The sequence below is a fragment of the Lolium rigidum genome, chromosome 1 (assembly GCF_022539505.1).
Source record: "Lolium rigidum isolate FL_2022 chromosome 1, APGP_CSIRO_Lrig_0.1, whole genome shotgun sequence".
Classification (NCBI taxonomy): Eukaryota; Viridiplantae; Streptophyta; class Magnoliopsida; order Poales; family Poaceae; genus Lolium; species Lolium rigidum.
In genome coordinates, this window is record NC_061508.1 from 129714727 (window position 1) to 129733896 (window position 19170).

Genomic DNA, 19170 nt, shown 5'->3' on the forward strand with positions numbered 1-19170 from the left:
TATTACTAATATTATACTCTTTCTTATCCACAGCCAACTATGGAAAGTTCACGTTCGGGCCGTAACGTGAAGGTGAAAGAATCCACGTTGGATGATTACAACGGGGGACTTGCGGATATACTCAGAGCCATATTACTCGAGTTTGGGTGCGATCCCCAAATTTGGGTAATGAAGTACATGTATTACGACGGTACATGGCGAAGTGTAGGCTAGGACTTCAACTACCAGAATCCTTAGGAATGAGCATAGTGATGCCTGCGGGGGAGGCGAGGACTATAAGAACAGCCTACCATATCGCCATAATGAAAGCCATTACAGACATACGTGAGCACAAGACTAAGGACCTTATAGGTTCTGAGTTTGCACACATTCCTCATATGGAGGAGGATGACGATCCAACTTTGAATCATTTCAAGTTGGCGAAGAGAAAGCCTGCAGAAGCAGCAAAGTATATGGATAACTGTAGGAACCTCTTGTCATTGTTCTTTCAGCTGAACCGACATCTGTCGGGGGCGATTGACACAATGCTGGATGAGTTCACTGAGCCAAAAGAGGAGGCGAAGGGAAAGGAGCCGATGGAGAGCAAAGTTCCTACACCAGTTTTCTCAACTGGTGACTATATTGACATAGATGCCCCAGAACCCCAAAACACACCTATCACACCTAGGTACTTTCCTAGTAGCTCACAAGGTGGATATGAGGGCGGAGAAGAATCCGGGAATCGCCAACGCTCGGAGACTCCAATTGAGAACTCCACAGGATGGCGTTGGGGATCAGATATGGGAACTGAGAGTGAGTCGGTGAGAGGTAATCCCGAGATAAACCAAGACGCCAACCCTCAGTATAGTAGGGGAGACTATGAGGAGTATCCTATAGTGATTGAGTCTGATACAGATGGAGGGAATGCCTTCGATGGAGTCAAAGGGGAGTATCCCATGTGGGATGATTATGCTTCATTAAATAATCATTTCATGATGATAGATTTCTCTCTTGGATCATCTTCTGATTCCGACTACCAGCCGACGGGGAGACCATATATCCCAGATTCTGTCAGGAGGACTACTCGTTCAAGCTTGGATGGAAGCCCGGGATGTACCGGGAGTGAGCCACGACTAGAGACTACCACTTGGAGGCGAGACTACAATACGGTTGTACCACATGTATTGTAGTATGTAATATTTGAATAAGTTGTAATTATACTTCAATAAGTGAGTTTGCATACTCACGCTACTATCGAAGTGCTTGTAATAAACCACTTAAGTATGTATATACAGGGGTATATGTTTTGTATGATTTGCATTTGCTTCTTGATTTCCATTGTGTGACTAGTTCTGTGCACAAGGTTGAGCTCAGAAAGCTTGCGCATGGAGTAACTATGAGTACCACTTTGTGTTGCAGAACTAGGGGGAAATGTCTGGAGTGACGGGCGAGGAGAGCGAAGCACAGCGCCTCGAGCGCGAGGCAAAGCAGAAGGAAGAGGCCAGATGAAGCTGCGAGAAATCAATTTCCACCACCACCACCTATGACGCAGCAGAACTTCCTCCAATACATGCAAATGTTGGAGGAAAGGCAACGTCTGACTATGGAGCAGCAAAACAGATTCTTCCAGGAGTTGCTGCAGCAGAATAAGGTGGAGAGGCCAGAAAATCAGGGAGTTACTTTGTCGGACTTCCAGTATACAAAGCCAATATCATTTGCCTATGCGCCAGAACCGATGGACGCATAGGATTGGTTGATGGACACCGAGCGTAAGCTCAACACAGTTGGGTGTTCTGACCAGGAGAAAGTAAGGTACGCAACACATCCGTTGTGTGGACCCGCCGCATCATGATGGGATAACATAGTTGCAGTATACCCAGCTGAGAAAGTATTCACCTGGGAGGAGTTCAAGAGGAAGTTCAGGGAATCCAATGTCCCTGAGAGTGTTGTGGAGTTGAAGCGTCGAGAGTTCGAGAATCTCGAACAGAAAGATAAGGCCATTCTAACTTATGTCAGAGAGTTTTCAGGACTGTCCCGATATGCTGTTGAAGAGGTCAACACGGAGGACAAGAAGAAGAAGAAGAAGAAGAAGAAGAAGAAGAAGAAGAAGAAGAAGAGGTTCATGAGAGGATTGAATCCTCAATTCAAAGTTCAGCTCAGGATGTTAAGAGCTATGGAGTTCCAAGAGTTGGTGGATGCAGCCATCACTCTAGAGGATGATTTCAAACAGCTGCAAGAGGAGAAGAGGAAGAAGGCCAGATTTGAGTCAAAGAAGTTTACCAGCAACAAGCCCAACACCAGCTTGAGTTTCAAGCCTAGATTCAACAACAACAACTACTACAACAATAACAATCAGAAGAGAACTCCAAACAAGCAAACTATGGCACAAATAATTTGCCATAATTGTGGATTTAAAGGACATGTCTCAAAGGATTGCCGTAAGCCAAGAATCATATGCTTTGGGTGTCGTCAGGAAGGGCACATGCTGAAGGATTTCCCTAAGATAAATAGTGGAGGAGGACAGTCAGGAGGAGGAGGAAACCGAAGTGGGAATTCCAGAGGGAACTGGAAGAACAAGAAGCCCTTCGAAAAGTTAAACTGCACCAGTCTGGAGGAGGTGATAAATTCGGATAAAGCGGTCATAGGTACGCTTCAGATACTTACTCATCCTGGCAAAGTACTTTTTGATACTGGAGCAAATACTTCATTCATTTCTCAGCAATTCATCATGAAACATGGGATTAATTGCACTAAACTAGAAACACCCATCACCATACTATCTGCGGGGGAACGATCTTAGTTACCCACGTTAAGAAAGAGCATATCATTATGATCCGCAGATGTGAGTTCAACGCAGACCTGTTTGTTCTACCTATGAAGGACATAGATGTCATTCTTGGTATGAACTGGTTAGAGGAGAATGGAGCACTGATAGATTGTGCCAATAAGATAGTGTCTCTGAAAAGCCTAGATGGAGGAAGAATAATCTATCAAGGAGACTCGCACACTCAGATTGAAGTTGAACAGTATGAAGGAGGTGAAGCTCGAGGACATATTGATAGTTAATGAATTTCAAGATGTTTTTCTGAAGGAGTTACGTGGAATGCCACCTGATCGAGAAATAGAGTTCACCATTGACCTAATTCCAGGAACATCCCCAATTGCTAAAGCACCATACAAGATGGGACCAAAGGAGTTGAAAGAACTCAAGGAACAATTGGATGACTTAGAACAGAAAGGATTCATTCAGGAGAGTATTTCACCTTGGGGATCACCAGTTATATTCGTGGATAAAAGAGATGGAGGTCGCAGGATGTGTGGAGATTACCGGAATTTGAACAATGTTACTATCAAGAACAAGTATCCACTTCTCAGAATTCAAGATCTGTTTGATCAAGTCAGAGGAGCAGGAGTTTTCTCCAAGATTGATCTGAGATCGGGTTATCACCAGATAAAGATCAAGAAGGAAGATGTTCCGAAAACTGCTTTTGTTTCAAGGTACGGACATCATGAGCATCTAGTCGTACCTTTTGGATTAACCAATGCACCAACAATATTCATGAATCTCATGAATATGATATTCATGCCATATCTGGACAAGTTTGTCATCGTGTTCATCGATGATATCTTGATATACTCCAAGGATAAAACTGAACATGCGGAGCATCTCAGGATAGTGTTGCAAACACTGAGAGAACATCAGCTCTATGCCAAATTCAGCAAGTGTGAGTTTTGGCTAGATCAAGTAGAATTCCTTGGACATGTCATCAGTAAGGATGGAATAGCAGTAAATCCAAGCAAAGTGGCAACCGTTTTAGAATGGGAAGCACCAAGGAATGTCAAGGAAATTCGAGGATTCCTAGGAATGGCTGGATACTACAGGAGGTTCATTGAAGGATTCTCCAAGATAGCAGGACCAATGACCAAGTTGTTGAGAAAGAACACACCGCTTGTTTGGTCAGATGAGTGTGAGCAGAGTTTTCAGACGTTAAAAGAGAAGTTAACAACAACACATGTGTTAGCAGTGCCAGAAGTGGGCAAGGACTATATAGTTTATTGTGACGCATCCAAGCATGGACTAGGATGTGTACTCATGCAAGATCGGAAAGTCATATCATATGGATCCAGACAACTCAGACCACATGAAGTCAATTATCCAACACATGATCTTGAGCTAGCAGCATTTGTGTTTGCATTAAAAGGATGGAGACATTTTCTCTATGGACCAAAGTGTGAACTTTACACAGATCACAAAAGTCTCAAGTACTTCTTCACTCAGAAGGAACTGAATATGAGGCAGAAAAGATGGCTTGAATTGATCAAGGATTATGACTTGACCATCAATTACACACCAGGAAAGGCTAATGTTGTAGCCGATGCCTTAAGTCGCAAGAGTACCGGAGGAGTTGAACAAGAACTACCACCGGAGTTGAAGAAGGAGATAAGCCAAGCACGGATACAACTCTGGGAGAAGGAAGCTCATGAGGGACTATCAGCTTTACAAGTAGCCGATGAACTGAGTGTGAACTTAAAGAATGAGATTATCATGGGTCAATTGGACGATCCATTCATCGTGGAGGAGATGAGGAGGATTGATGAAGGAAGACCATCAGAATTCCACCGAGGAGAGTTGGGATCACTATGGTTTCAGAAAAGAATTTGTGTTCCAGATAATGATGAGATCAAGGAAGTTATACTCAGGGAAGCACATCAATCACAGGCAGTACAAAGATGTACATGGATCTTAAAGAATTGTTCTGGTGGAATAACATGAAAAGAGAGATTGCACAATATGTAGCAGAATGTCATACATGTCAAAGGGTGAAGGCAAAACACCAAAGTCCGGCAGGACAGTTGCAACCTTTACCAATTCCAGAATGGAAGTGGGAAGAGATAGGAATGGATTTCATCACCGGACTACCCATGACCAATAAAAAGATGGACATGATATGGGTAATCGTGGACCGATTGACGAAGAGTGCACATTTCTTAGCAGTAAACCAGCAGGACAAAGGAGAGAAACTCATCGATCTTTATATCAAAGAGATTGTGAGTAAACACGGAGTACCCAAAAAGATAGTGTCAGACCGAGGATCCGTGTTCACATCAACATTCTGGAAACAACTACATGAAGCTTTAGGATCCAAGTTAGACTATAGCACCGCCTATCATCCACAGACAGGAGGACAAACAAAAAGGACAAATCAGATACTGGAAGATATGCTTAGGGCTTGTGCTCTAGATTTCGGAGGATCATGGGAAGAACAATTACCATTAGCAGAGTTTTCTTACAACAACAGCTATCAAAGCAGTATCAAGATGGCACCATTTCAAGCTCTGTACGGAAGGAAGTGTAGGTCACCTATCTGTTGGTACGAGGCAGGTTCTAGCAAGGCATTTGATCCTGATTATGTGAAGGAAAAGCAACAGATCATTGACGTGATAAGGGACAGACTCAAGATTGCCCAAAGCCGACAAAAGAGCTATGCGCACCAGAAGAGAAGGACATGGGAACCAAAGGTTGGAGACATGGTATACCTTAAAGTAAGTCCGATGAAAGGTCTCCAGAGATTCGGAGTGCAGGGGAAGCTTAACCCTAGATATATCGGACCTTTCAAGATACTGAGCCAGAACCGAGGGTTAGCCTTTGAATTGAATCTACCGGGAAGGTTAGCTCAAGTACACAATGTATTCCATGTATCGCAACTCAGGAGATGTCTAAAGACTCCAGATGAACCGGTATCTCATGATGAGTTAGATCTACAGCCAGATTTGACTTATATCGAAAAGCCAGCCAAGATTCTCGAGGAGAACTAGAAACAACTCAGGAATAGAGCAATCAAATACTGCAAGATTTGGTGGAAGCATCACCCTGAGAGAGAAGCCACCTGGGAAAAGGAGGAAGACTTAAGGAAGTCATATCCAGAACTGTTCAGGTATTGCAACCACAACTTCGGGACGAAGTTTTTTCTTTAAGGGGTAAAGACTGTAATATCCCAGGTTTAGAGACGATTGAGGGGTAGAAATTAGGAAGGGATGTGCATTGCATTGTAAAATCTGGGAAAAATTCGCGCTTTTATAAAAACTTGCATCTTAGGAGGAACAAGTTTCTCTCTCGACACCTTACAGGGTTAAGGTTTCGAGAGTGCGATAAACTTGAACCTATCTAAAATCAACTAGGGTTTTCGAGAAGAGAGGGGAACAACCTACCTCTCAACTTAAGTTGCATGATTGAATTCAAACAAGTTGAGTTTGAATTTTAAATTCAAACATCAATTATATATACCATAATTCAAATTGAGATAATTCATTAAACAAATAGATAATCAAGTATATAAAATAATACAACACATATAAAAAGCTCATTAGAGAAACCTTGAGCTATATTGATTATCACACATGATACAAAGTCATTTACAATATTCACATTACAACACTTTACAGAAATTACAAGATATGAAAAGGAAATTGAAAATTACAAATATGTTCAAATAACTAAACTACTAGCTAGATTTCTTCATAAATTCTTGATCATCAAAGTGATGAAGATCATCTTGATCATCTTCTCTAACCCTCCAAAAAGAAACAACAAAGGCAAACACATTGGTTATGCCAAGTGGCAAAGCCACTTGGCAGATTAGAGAAGAAATGGAAATTTGGTGGATAATACCACAACTCTGCCGAGCTGAGCATGCCAAAGCTCAAGTTCCAAGCCACACACACACACAGGAAGCTTACAAGGTCAGCTGCATGTTTCACAGCACACACAGTGCATGGGAGAGGAACCCAGGAAGAGCACTGCTGTCGACCAAGGAAAGGAAGAGGGAGACAGTATAAAACCTTTTCACCAGCAAACCCTGGATTCTCATCAACAGGATCAGCACAAGGTTAAGCACAGCCAAAGCCTTAGAACAGGAAGAACAGGAAGAACACCAAAGCTATTCCATCCATCCAAATTCACAAAACCATCCAGAATAGTTCCAACAGGAACTGTGCTGTGGAGTAAGTGATACGTCTCCAACGTATCTATAATTTCTTATGTTCCATGCTAGTTTTATGACGATACCTACATGTTTTGTTCATACTTTATGATGTTTTTATGCGTTTTCCGGAACTAACCTATTAACAAGATGCCGAAGTGCCAGTTCCTGTTTTCTGCTGTTTTTGGTTTCAGAAATCTTACACAGGAAATATTCTCGGAATTGGACGAAATTAATGCCCACGATCTTATATTTCACGGAACCTTCCAGAGAGCCAGAGAGGGACCAGAGGGGAGCCCTGGGGGCCCCACCCCACATGGCGGCGCGGCCAAGGGGCGCTAGCCTATGGGGGGCCACCCCGGCTCCTCCGAGGCTGCCCTTCCGCCTATATATTCTCTCCGCCTCGAAAACCCTAAAGACATAAGCCACGGGACGAGAAAAGTTACGCAGCCGCCGCCATGGCGAAGCCAAGTTCGGGGGACAGAAGTCTCTGTTCCGGCACGCCGCCGGGACGGGGAATTGCCCCCGGAAGCCATCTCCATCAACACCACCGCCATCTTCATCGCCATTACTGTCTCCTATGATGAGGATGGAGTAGTTCTCCTTCGAGGCTAAGGGCTCTACCGGTAGGTATGTGGTTATTCTCTCTCTCATGTACCTCAATACAATGATCTCATGAGCTGCCTTACATGATTGAGATCCATATGATGAGCTTTGTATCACTATTACTCTATGTGCTACTCTAGTGATGTTATTAAAGTAGTCTATTCCTCCTTCATGATGTAATGTGGACAATGTGTGCATCATGTAGTACTTGGCGTAGGTTATGATTGTGATCTCTTGTAGATTATGAAGTTAACTATTACTATGCACTCTAGAGGTTACCTTAATATGAACTCCGGATTCACTCTCCACGGTGTAATGGTGACAGTGTGTGCATCGTGTGTGTTTCCTTTATGACGCTGTGGAGCTTGTTAACTCCGGCTTGAGGTGTGCTCTTGTATCCCTAAACAATGAATGGTGTTTGTTATCAAACAAGAGAGTGTATGTAACACAAGTGAGGAGAAGTTATTTATTTGCTATGTGATCAATGTTGAGAGTGTCCACTAGTGAAAGTATGATCCCTAGGCCTTGTTTCCAAATACTGCAAACATCGCTTGTTTACTGTTTTACTGCATCTTTACTTCCTGCAATATTACCACCATCTATACCACCTGTCTTTTACTATCTCTTCGCCGAACTAGTGCACCTATACATCTGACAAGTGTATTAGGTGTGTTGGGGACACAAGAGACTTCTTGTATCTTAATTGCAGGGTTGCTTGAGAGGGATATCTTTGACCTCTACCTCCCTGAGTTCGATAAACCTTGGGTGATTCACTTAAGGGAAACTTGCTGCTGTTCTACAAACCCCTGCTCTTGGAGGCCCAACACTGTCTACAGGAATAGAAGCGTGCGTAGACATCAAGCTATTTTAGGCGCCGTTGCCGGGGAGGTAAGGTAAAATGTATTCACATCCTCCGACTACTAAGCTATTTCCTAGCACTGTTGCCGGTGTGTGAGTGCTCGAAGCTATCTCCTTTAGATCCTGCAATTATATCTCTTTGTTTCTTGTTTTTATTTTCACTAGTTAGGCTTAATGGAAAACAACAAAAAAATTAGAGATCTTTATGAACTTTATCTTGTATTAGGACATGATGTGTTTGAAGAGAGAATTAAAAAACCCATGGAACTTTGTTTGCAAAATAGTTGTAGCAATGTTATTAGCATGAACTCTTTGAACACTATTATTGATAATGCCATGGAAAATTCTAAGCTTGGGGAAGCTGGTTTTGAGGAGCATGATATTTTTAGTCCCCCAAGCATGGAGGAGAAAATTTACTTTGATGATACTTTACCTCCTATATATGATGATTACAATGATGACTATCATATTTTCAGTCCACCTACTATTGAGGAGAAGATTAATTATGATTACAATATGCCTCCTATATATGATGATTATGGTGATGAGAATAATAATGATAGCTATCTTATTGAATTTGCTCCCACTACAATTAATAGTAATGATTATGCTTATGTGGAGAGTAATGATACTTTTATGCATGTAGCTCATGATAAGAATGTTTCATGTGATAGTTATATTGTTGAGTTTGTTCATGATGCTACTGAAAATCTTTATGAGAGAGGGAAACATGGTTATATGCATCTTAATAATATTAAGTTTCCCCTCTTTATGTTGAGAATCTTGAAGTTGCGCTTGTGTTGCCTTTCTATGATTGTTGCATTATGCTTACATGACTTGTTTATTTACAAGATTCCTTTTCATAGGAAGTGGGTTAGGCTTAAATATGTTTTGAATTTTCTTCTTGATGCTCTCTTTTGCTTCAACTCTCATCCTTATATGAGCATCATTAAAATTACCGAGCCCATCTTAATGGCTATAAAGAAAGCACTTCTTGGGAGATAACCCATGTTTTATTTTGCTACTGTTTTTTTTTGTGTCTTGGAAGTTGTTACTACTGTAGCAACCTCTCCTTATCTTTATTTTATTGCATTGTTGTGCCAAGTAAAGTCTCTAATAGAAAGTTGATACTAGATTTGGATTTCTGCGCAGAAACAGACTTCTACCTGTCACGAATTTGAGTAGATCTCTCTGTAGAAGAATCAAAAAGTTCTGCCAATTTACGTGCGTGATCCTCAGATATGTACGCAACTTTCATTAGTTTTGAGCTTTTTCATCTGAGCCTGTTAAGTGCCTCTAAAAAATTCGTCTTTACGGACTGTTCTGTTTTGACAGATTCTGCCTTTTATTTCGCATTGTCTATTTTGCTATGTTTGATGGATTTCTTTGTTCCATTAACTTTCAGTAGCTTTGGGCAATGTCCAGAAGTGTTAAGAATGATTATATCACCTCTGAACATGTGAATTTTTGATTATGCACTAACCCTCTAATGAGTTTGTTTTGAGTTTGGTGTGGAGGAAGTTTTCAAGGATCAAGAGAGGAGGATGATACAATATGATCAAGAAGAGTGAAAAGTCTAAGCTTGGGATGCCCCGTGGTTCATCCCTGCATATTTCAAGAAGACTCAAGCATCTAAGCTTGGGGATGCCCAAGGCATCCCCTTCTTCATCGACAACTTATCAAGTCACCTCTAGTGAAACTATATTTTTATTCAGTCACATCTTATGTGCTTTACTTGGAGCGTCTGTTTGCTTTTGTTTTTGTTTTTGTTTGAATAAACTCGGATCCTAGCATTCTTTGTATGGGAGAGAGACACGCTCCATTGTTGCATATGAACACATGTGTTCTTAGCATTACTTTTAATGTTCATGGCGAAGGTTGAAACTGCTCGTTCATTGTTATATGGTTGGAAACAGAAAATGCTTCATGTGGTAAATGGTATATGTCTTGAATAATTTGATACTTGGCAATTGTTGTGCTCAAATAGATCATGTTTAAGCTCTTGCATCATGTACTTTGCACCTATTAATGAAGAACTACCACAGAGCTTGTTGAAATTTGGTTTGCATGATTGGTCTCTCTAGAGTTTAGATATTTTCTCGTGAAGTGTTTGAACAACAAGGAAGACAATGTAGAGTCTTATAATGCTTGCAATATGTTCTTATGTAAGTTTTGCTGTACCGGTTCATACTTGTGTTTGCTTCAAACAACCTTGCTAGCCAAAGCCTTGTACTGAGAGGAAATACTTCTCGTGCATCCAAATCCTTGAGCCAAAAACTATGCCATTTGTGTCCACCATACCTACCTACTACATGATATTTCTCTGCCATTCCTAAGTAAATTACTTGAGTGCTGCCTTTAAAATTGCATTCCTTGTCTTTGCAATATATAGCTCATGGGACAATAGCCTTAAAAACTATTGTGGTATTGAATATGTTGCTATGTATCATATTTCTTATAAGTTGCTTGTTGAGCGGTAACCATGTTTCTGGGGACGCCATCAACTTTTACACCTTTGTTGAATATCATGTGAGTTGCTATGCATGTTCGTCTTGTCTGAAGTAAGGGCGATTTATCATGATCAAATGGTTTGAGTATGCATATTGTTAGAGAAGAACATTGGGCCGCTAACTAAAGCCATGTATCATGGTGGAAGTTTCGGTTTGGACACTAATCCTCAACCTCTTATGAGAATATTATCTCGTTGTTGAATGCTTATGCATTAAAGAGGAGTCCATTATCTGTTTTCTATGTTGTCCCGGTATGGATGTCTAAGTTGAGAATAATCAAAAGCGAGAAATCCAATGTGAACTTTCTCCTTAGACCTTTGTACAGGCGACATAGAGGTACCCATTTGTGACACTTGGTTGAAACATATGTTATGCAATGATAATCCATGTAAATCCAAGCTAATTAGGACAAGGTGCGAGCACTATTGGTATTCTATGCATGAGGCTTGCAACTTATAGGATGTCTTATGCATAACACATATGAATTATTACTACCGTTGACAAAATTGTTTCTATGTTTTCAAAATAAAAGCTCTAGCACAAAAATAGTAATCCATGATTCCTCTGCGAAGGGCCATTCTTTTACTTTATGTTGAGTCGGTTTACCTACTTCTTTCTATCTTAGAAGCAAACACTTGTGTCAACTGTGTGCATTGATTCCTACATACTTGCTTATTTGCATTCATCATATTACTTTGTGTTGACAATTATCCATGAGATATACATGTTGAAGTTGAAAGCAACCGCTGAAACTTATATCTTCCTTTGTGTTGCTTCAAAACTCTCTACTAAGAATTTATTGCTTTATGAGTTAACTCCTATGCAAGTCTTATTGATGCTTGTCTTGAAAGTACTATTCATGAAAAGTCTTTGCTATATGATCAGTTGTTTAGTCATTGTCTTTACCATTGCTTTGAATCACTTCATTCATCTCATATGCTTTACAATAGTATGATCAAGATTATGTTGGTAGCATGTCACTTCAGAAATTATCCTTGTTATCGTTTACCTACTCGAGGGCGAGTAGGAACTAAGCTTGGGGATGCTTGATACGTCTCCAACGTATCTATAATTTCTTATGTTCCATGCTAGTTTTATGACGATACCTACATGTTTTGTTCATACTTTATGATGTTTTTATGCGTTTTCTGGAACTAACCTATTAACAAGATGCCGAAGTGCCAGTTCCTGTTTTCTGCTGTTTTTGGTTTCGTAAATCTTACACAGGAAATATTCTCGGAATTGGACGAAATTAATGCCCACGATCTTATATTTCACGGAAGCTTCCAGAGAGTCAGAGAGGGACCAGAGGGGAGCCCTGGGGGCCCCACCCCACATGGCGGCGCGGCCAAGGGGGGGCACCAGCCTATGGGGGGCCACCCCTGGCTCCTCCGAGGCTGCCCTTCCGCCTATATATTCTCTCCGCCTCGAAAACCCTAAAGACATAAGCCACGGGACGAGAAAAGTTACGCAGCCGCCGCCATGGCGAAGCCAAGTTCGGGGGACAGAAGTCTCTGTTCCGGCACGCCGCCGGGACGGGGAATTGCCCCCGGAAGCCATCTCCATCGACACCACCGCCATCTTCATCGCCATTACTGCCTCCTATGATGTGGAGGGAGTAGTTCTCCCTCGAGGCTAAGGGATCTACCGGTAGCTATGTGGTTAATCTCTCTCTCATGTACCTCAATACAATGATCTCATGAGCTGCCTTACATGATTGTGATCCATATGATGAGCTTTGTATCACTATTAATCTATGTGCTACTCTAGTGATGTTATTAAAGTAGTCTATTCCTCCTTCATGATGTAATGTGGACAGTGTGTGCATCATGTAGTACTTGGCGTAGGTTATGATTGTGATCTCTTGTAGATTATGAAGTTAACTATTACTATGCACTCTAGAGGTTACTTTAATATGAACTCCGGATTCACTCTCCACGGTGTAATGGTGACAGTGTGTGCATCGTGTGTGTTTCCTTTATGACGTTGTGGAGCTTGTTAACTCCGGCTTGAGGTGTGCTCTTGTAGCCCTACACAATGAATGATGTTTGTTATCAAATAAGAGAGTGTATGTAGCACAAGTGAGGAGAAGTTATTTATTTGTTATGTGATCAATGTTGAGAGTGTCCACTAGTGAAAGTATGATCCCTAGGCCTTGTTTCCAAATACTGCAAACATCGTTTGTTTACTGTTTTACTGCATCTTTACTTCCTGCAATATTACCACCATCTATACCACCTGTGTTTTATTATCTCTTCACCGAACTAGTGCACCTATACATCTGACAAGTGTATTAGGTGTGTTGGGGACACAAGAGACTTCTTGTATCTTAATTGCAGGGTTGCTTGAGAGGGATATCTTTGACCTCTACCTCCCTGAGTTCGATAAACCTTGGGTGATTCACTTAAGGGAAACTTGCTGCTGTTCTACAAACCTCTGCTCTTGGAGGCCCAACACTGTCTACAGGAATAGAAGCGTGCGTAGACATCGGTAAGTCACCAGAAGAAATATCACAAGCCACTAGGAGGAGCAGGGCAAGCGCAGAAGCCATCCATTAGAAGCAAAACCTCTACAACAACTTTCTAGGAGCTGGTGTGAGGTATACCCAAATCATCCTGAGCAAAACCATGTTTTGCTCATCAATAAGCATACACATGCATCACAGAAGCAAAGGAGGGTAGAACCCTGTTTGTATCATCACTTGGTTGCAAAACCACTTGGTGCCAGCAAACACAAGAAAGACTAGCAGGAAAACCATCAAGGGAACACTGGTTGTGTTAACACAGTGACACAACCAGAGAAATCCAACAGGGATTTAATCCTATCTAGTCAGTCAGAGTCACCAAGCACACATATAGCTTGCTAAACCATCATAGTATTAGACAATTAATTTTCCAGTGTTATTTCAACATCAAAAGCTACTTGAAATCCAGTCAGGGAGTAACCAGATAGCATGAGAGAGTCACAACAAAGCCACAGAAGGGGAGCCACCCTTGGACAGCACCAAGGAGCTGTCAGGGCTACCTCAAACCCACAAGATCACTCACCAAGCCACTACATCATGACCCAACAGGGTTCAGCATGAGATAGGGTACCCAACCAGTGGTTGGCATCCCTATAGATCTATTAAACCAACCCATGAGATCATCACTGCTAAGCAGTTCACATCATTTATCCATTCAATTAAATAAGGCAGCACAGATAAATGATATACACAAGATAACTATGCATTAGAGCCTTGCATGTGATCCAATGGATCACTGCAAGCATCAGCAAGTGCTGAAGCAAGCATCAACATGAGCCAGCAAAGGCTTGAGTGTCACACAACCACAAGGAAAAGCATCAGTGAGACAAATGCATGGAACAACAGCCCATTACCAAGCAACTGATGATCATATGATCATCAGGGCTTGACAGAGAATGCCAGAACCAAGTCTAGCACTAATCCATGCATCACACATACTCAATAGCCACAGCTCATGATTAATTGCATCACAGATAATTAAATAAATCATATGTAATTGTATCCAGGAGCACACCATCAAGGAATGGAGCTGCCCAGCCACTAGCTATGCTCAATGGAGCATTTCCATGATTTACAACACAATAAGAAACATACCAAGGGCACTAGTTCTTGCAGATTGCAAGGATTACCATAGTAATCAAGCCAGAGGCCAAGATTAGGAATACACTTGATATCACAGCAGCTACAACAATAACAGGATCAATCTGATAGGCCATAAGCATCACTGGATGCTCATGAACCACTGCAGGAGTGCCACAGTTGTGATAACAACATAAACACAAGCATATGAATGGCTGCAAACAGGATTCACAGGCATAAGCAAACCAGTAGCATCTAGGAAGCACACAGAGCCTTGCACAGCTAGTAAAGTAGAGCAACACAGGCTGGAGCATGGAGAGAGGAGTAACATAAGCAAAGCAGCAGCCCAGGCATGATCACTGAGGCAATAGTATAGGCTAGATCATGATAGTAGCAGCATCAGCACACAGCAACCGCAAGCACAGCAGTAACAACCGAGTAGAAGCGATGCATGATAGCACGGCATGGTCTCTCCATGAGGAGGAGCAGTCGCAGCTCAAGCTAGAAGAAGCTGGAGATAGAATAGACGAGATAGGGAGTGGAGGAAGCACACACCTAGGCGAGAAGGCAGCAGTCGCGGCCATGGCGGCCACGGCGGCACACGCCTGACGAACGGCGGCGCCAGGCCAAGCCAAGCCAGGCCACGGCAGGGCCGCAGCACCCAGCACACCGAGGCGTGGCTCACGGTGGCGCCATAGCGACAGGGACGCCGGTGAGCGACGGATCGCCACGGATCCGTGCGAACCCAGCACCAGAGAGGGTCGAGGACGAGTGAACCAGGACGCACACGTCAGATTGACGCGGATGGATCGACGCGCCGTCACGGGATGCGTCGATTGCGCCCCATGGCGAGGGCCAAAACCGTCGGAGTCCGCCGGAATCGGCCGGCGACGGCGGAGGCGACGCAGGTCGCCAGGGCGTACGAGAGCGCTAGGGTTAGGAGAGGAGGAGCGACGCGAGCGACTGGGTCGGTTGGACTGAGCCCAGTGGGCTGATCCAACCTAACCAGCTCGGGCCACCTGACAGGTGGGACCCGAGGGCAATTTGGTCTTTTAATAATTGACCATTTAATTAAATCTCTCCAGGAATTTTAGAAAATGAATATTACTCTAAAAATATATATGAAAACTACTCAGCATAAAATTCTCTATCATAATAAAATATGAAATGGAATTTTTGAGACAAATGAATAAAGCCATAATTTAATGGAGATAATAATCATTAAAAATCACACCTCATATTTTTAATGATGAAAACAAGTCCACAATATATATTGGACTTTAAAAACACCTTGACAACATTTCAAGGTAGTATTTTGCCTTAAACGGAGTATCCCTAAATTATTCTTAGTAATTACCTCTTGCATGAAATAATAAAGCATCGGGAAGGGGGAACAAACCCTAAAAGCTGAATCATGCATAATTGCTTCTTTAACCATTGCCCTTATCGGACAATGATGCTTCTTTCAGAAACAGAGGATCAGGGTCAATCCAAAGCATCCAACTGCATTACATCGCAGTTGCCAGGCAAGTTCATCGCTTGCTCATGTCATTTGAGTATTTTTACTAAATTACTTGCAAAGTACTATACTTATCACTCTTGCATGAAAATCAAAGATATTATTTTCATAACTATGAATATGACTATGTGGTTGCCAATGGAACCATGGTATGTGTTGATATGGTGGAGGTTCCATTGTAAGGGTTTATATCCATCTAGGATTAAACAACAAATGTCGTCCAGTGATTCTTGTGCCGTAAAACTCGTGTTAACCATAAGATCTGGAGTGGGACGGAGTAGCCAATTGTATTTCCACCTCTCGTACATCAACGGATGCGCTTACCGTAGACACTTGATCCTGAGGGACAAGCGGTGGGGTGGAGATCCCATTCTAATTCCCCACGGTAATGCGGTCTATGATGGGTTGCATCTACCGGCGAAGGAGTTTATGGTAGGAGCCCTGAACTGTCGTCGTGGTCGGGGGCCATCCTTAATTGGTATAAGTACACCGGCGAGGACCCAGGATTGGGGATTGCAACAAAGGGTGGGTGTGCGAGGTAGAGGAGGAATATGAACGGCTAGGACCTTATACCGGGCCTCACACCATTGGAAGTGTGGACGGGAAAGCTGCCCGGTTGGCACCAAGGTTAAGATCACTTGTGGGCAAAGCAACACACCTCTGCAGAGTGTAATAAATCGTGACCTGTCACTCCCTGTTCCGGGCTATGGAACTGCGAACGCTGCCGGAAAGGAATTCCATGAAGTTCTAGTAAACCGGTAAAGGCTGACGGACATAGTTCTTATTAATAAAAGCAACCATTTGAAGAAATAATTACAAAAACCTGCATTGGTATTAGACTTTCTGGTCTAGTATCGTAGCTAGTTGATGCGTGTAGTTGACACGTCCGTTGGGAACCCCAAGAGGAAGGTGTGATGCGCACAGCGGCAAGTTTCCCTCAGTAAGAAACCAAGGTTTAATCGAACCAGTAGGAGTCAAGAAGCACGTTGAAGGTTGATGGCGGCGGGATGTAGTGCGGCGCAACACCAGAGATTCCGGCGCCAACGTGGAACCTGCACAACACAACCAAAGTACTTTGCCCCAACGAAACAGAGAGGTTGTCAATCTCACCGGCTTGCTGTAACAAAGGATTAACCGTATTGTGTGGAAGATGATTGTTTGCAGAAAACAGTAAAACAAGTATTGCAGTAGATTGTATGCGATGTAAAGAATAGGACCGGAGTCCACAGTTCACTAGAGGTGTCTCTCCCATAAGATAAAAGCATGTTGGGTGAACAAATTACAATCGGGCAATTGACAAATAGAGAGGGCATAACAATGCACATACATGACATGATAATTATAGTGAGATTTAATTGGGCATTACGACAAAGTACATAGACCTCTATCCAGCATGCATCTATGCCTAAAAAGTCCACCTTCAGGTTATCATCCGAACCCCTTCCAGTATTAAGTTGCAAAACAACAGACAATTGCATTAAGTATGGTGCGTAATGTAATCAATAACTACATCCTTAGACATAGCATCAATGTTTTATCCCTAGTGGCAACAAGACATCCACAACCTTAGAACTTTACGTCACTCGTCCCGCGATTTAATGGAGGCATGAACCCACTATCGAGCATAAATACTCCCTCTTGGAGTTAAGAGCAAAAACTTGGCCAGAGCCTCTACTAATAATGGAGAGCATGCAAGATCATAAACAACACATAGGTAATAACTTGATAATTAACATAACATAGTATTCTCTATCCATCGGATCCCGACAAACACAACATATAGTATTACGAGATAGATGATCTTGATCATGTTAGGCAGCTCACAAGATCCGACAATGAAGCACAATGAGGAGAAGACAACCATCTAGCTACTGCTATGGACCCATAGTCCAGGGGTGAACTACTCACTCATCACTCCGGAGGCGACCATGGCGGTGAAGAGTCCTCCGGGAGATGAATCCCCTCTCCGGCAGGGTGCCGGAGGAGATCTCCAGAATCCCCCGAGATGGGATTTGCGGCGGCGGCGTCTCAGTAAGGTTTTCCGTATCGTGGCTCTCGGTACTGGGGGTTTCGCGACGGAGGCTATTTGTAGGCGGAAGGGCAGGTAAAGAGGCGGCACGAGGGCCCACACCATAGGTCGGCGCGGCCAGGGCCTGGGCCGCGCCGCCCTGGTGTCTGGCCACCTCGTGGCCCCACTTCGACTCTCCTTCGGTCTTCTGGAAGCTTCGTGGCAAAATAGGACCACGGGCGTTGATTTCGTCCAATTCCGAGAATATTTCTTTACTAGGATTTCGAAACCAAAAACAGCGAAAAACAGACAAGCGGCTCTTCGGCATCTTGTTAATAGGTTAGTTCCAGAAAATGCACGAATATGACATAAAGTGTGCATAAAACATGTAGATATCATCAATAATGTAGCATGGAACATAAGAAATTATCGATACGTCGGAGACGTATCAGCCATCTCCAAGCTTAGTTACTGCTCGTCCCGAGCGAGTAAAACGATAACAAAGATAATTTCCGGAGTGACATGCCATCATAACCTTGATCATACTATTGTAAACATATGTAATGAATGCAGCGATCAAAACAATGGTAATGACATGAGTAAACAAGTGAATCATAAAGCAAAGACTTTTCATGAATAGTACTTCAAGACAAGCATCAATAAGTCTTGCATAAGAGTTAACTCATAAAGCAATAAATCAAAGTAAAGGTATTGAAGCAACACAAAGGAAGATTAAGTTTCAGCGGTTGCTTTCAACTTATAACATGTATATCTCATGGATAATTGTCAACATAGAGTAATATAACAAGTGCAATATGCAAGTATGTAGGAATCAATGCACAGTTCACACAAGTGTTTGCTTCTTGAGGTGGAGAGAAATAGGTGAACTGACTCAACATAAAAGTAAAAGAAAGGTCCTTCAAAGAGGAAAGCATTGATTGCTATATTTGTGCTAGAGCTTTTATTTTGAAAACATGAAATAATTTTGTCAACGGTAGTAATAAAGCATATGAGTTATGTAAATTATATCTTACAAGTTGCAAGCCTCATGCATAGTATACTAATAGTGCCCGCACCTTGTCCTAATTAGCTTGGACTACCGGATC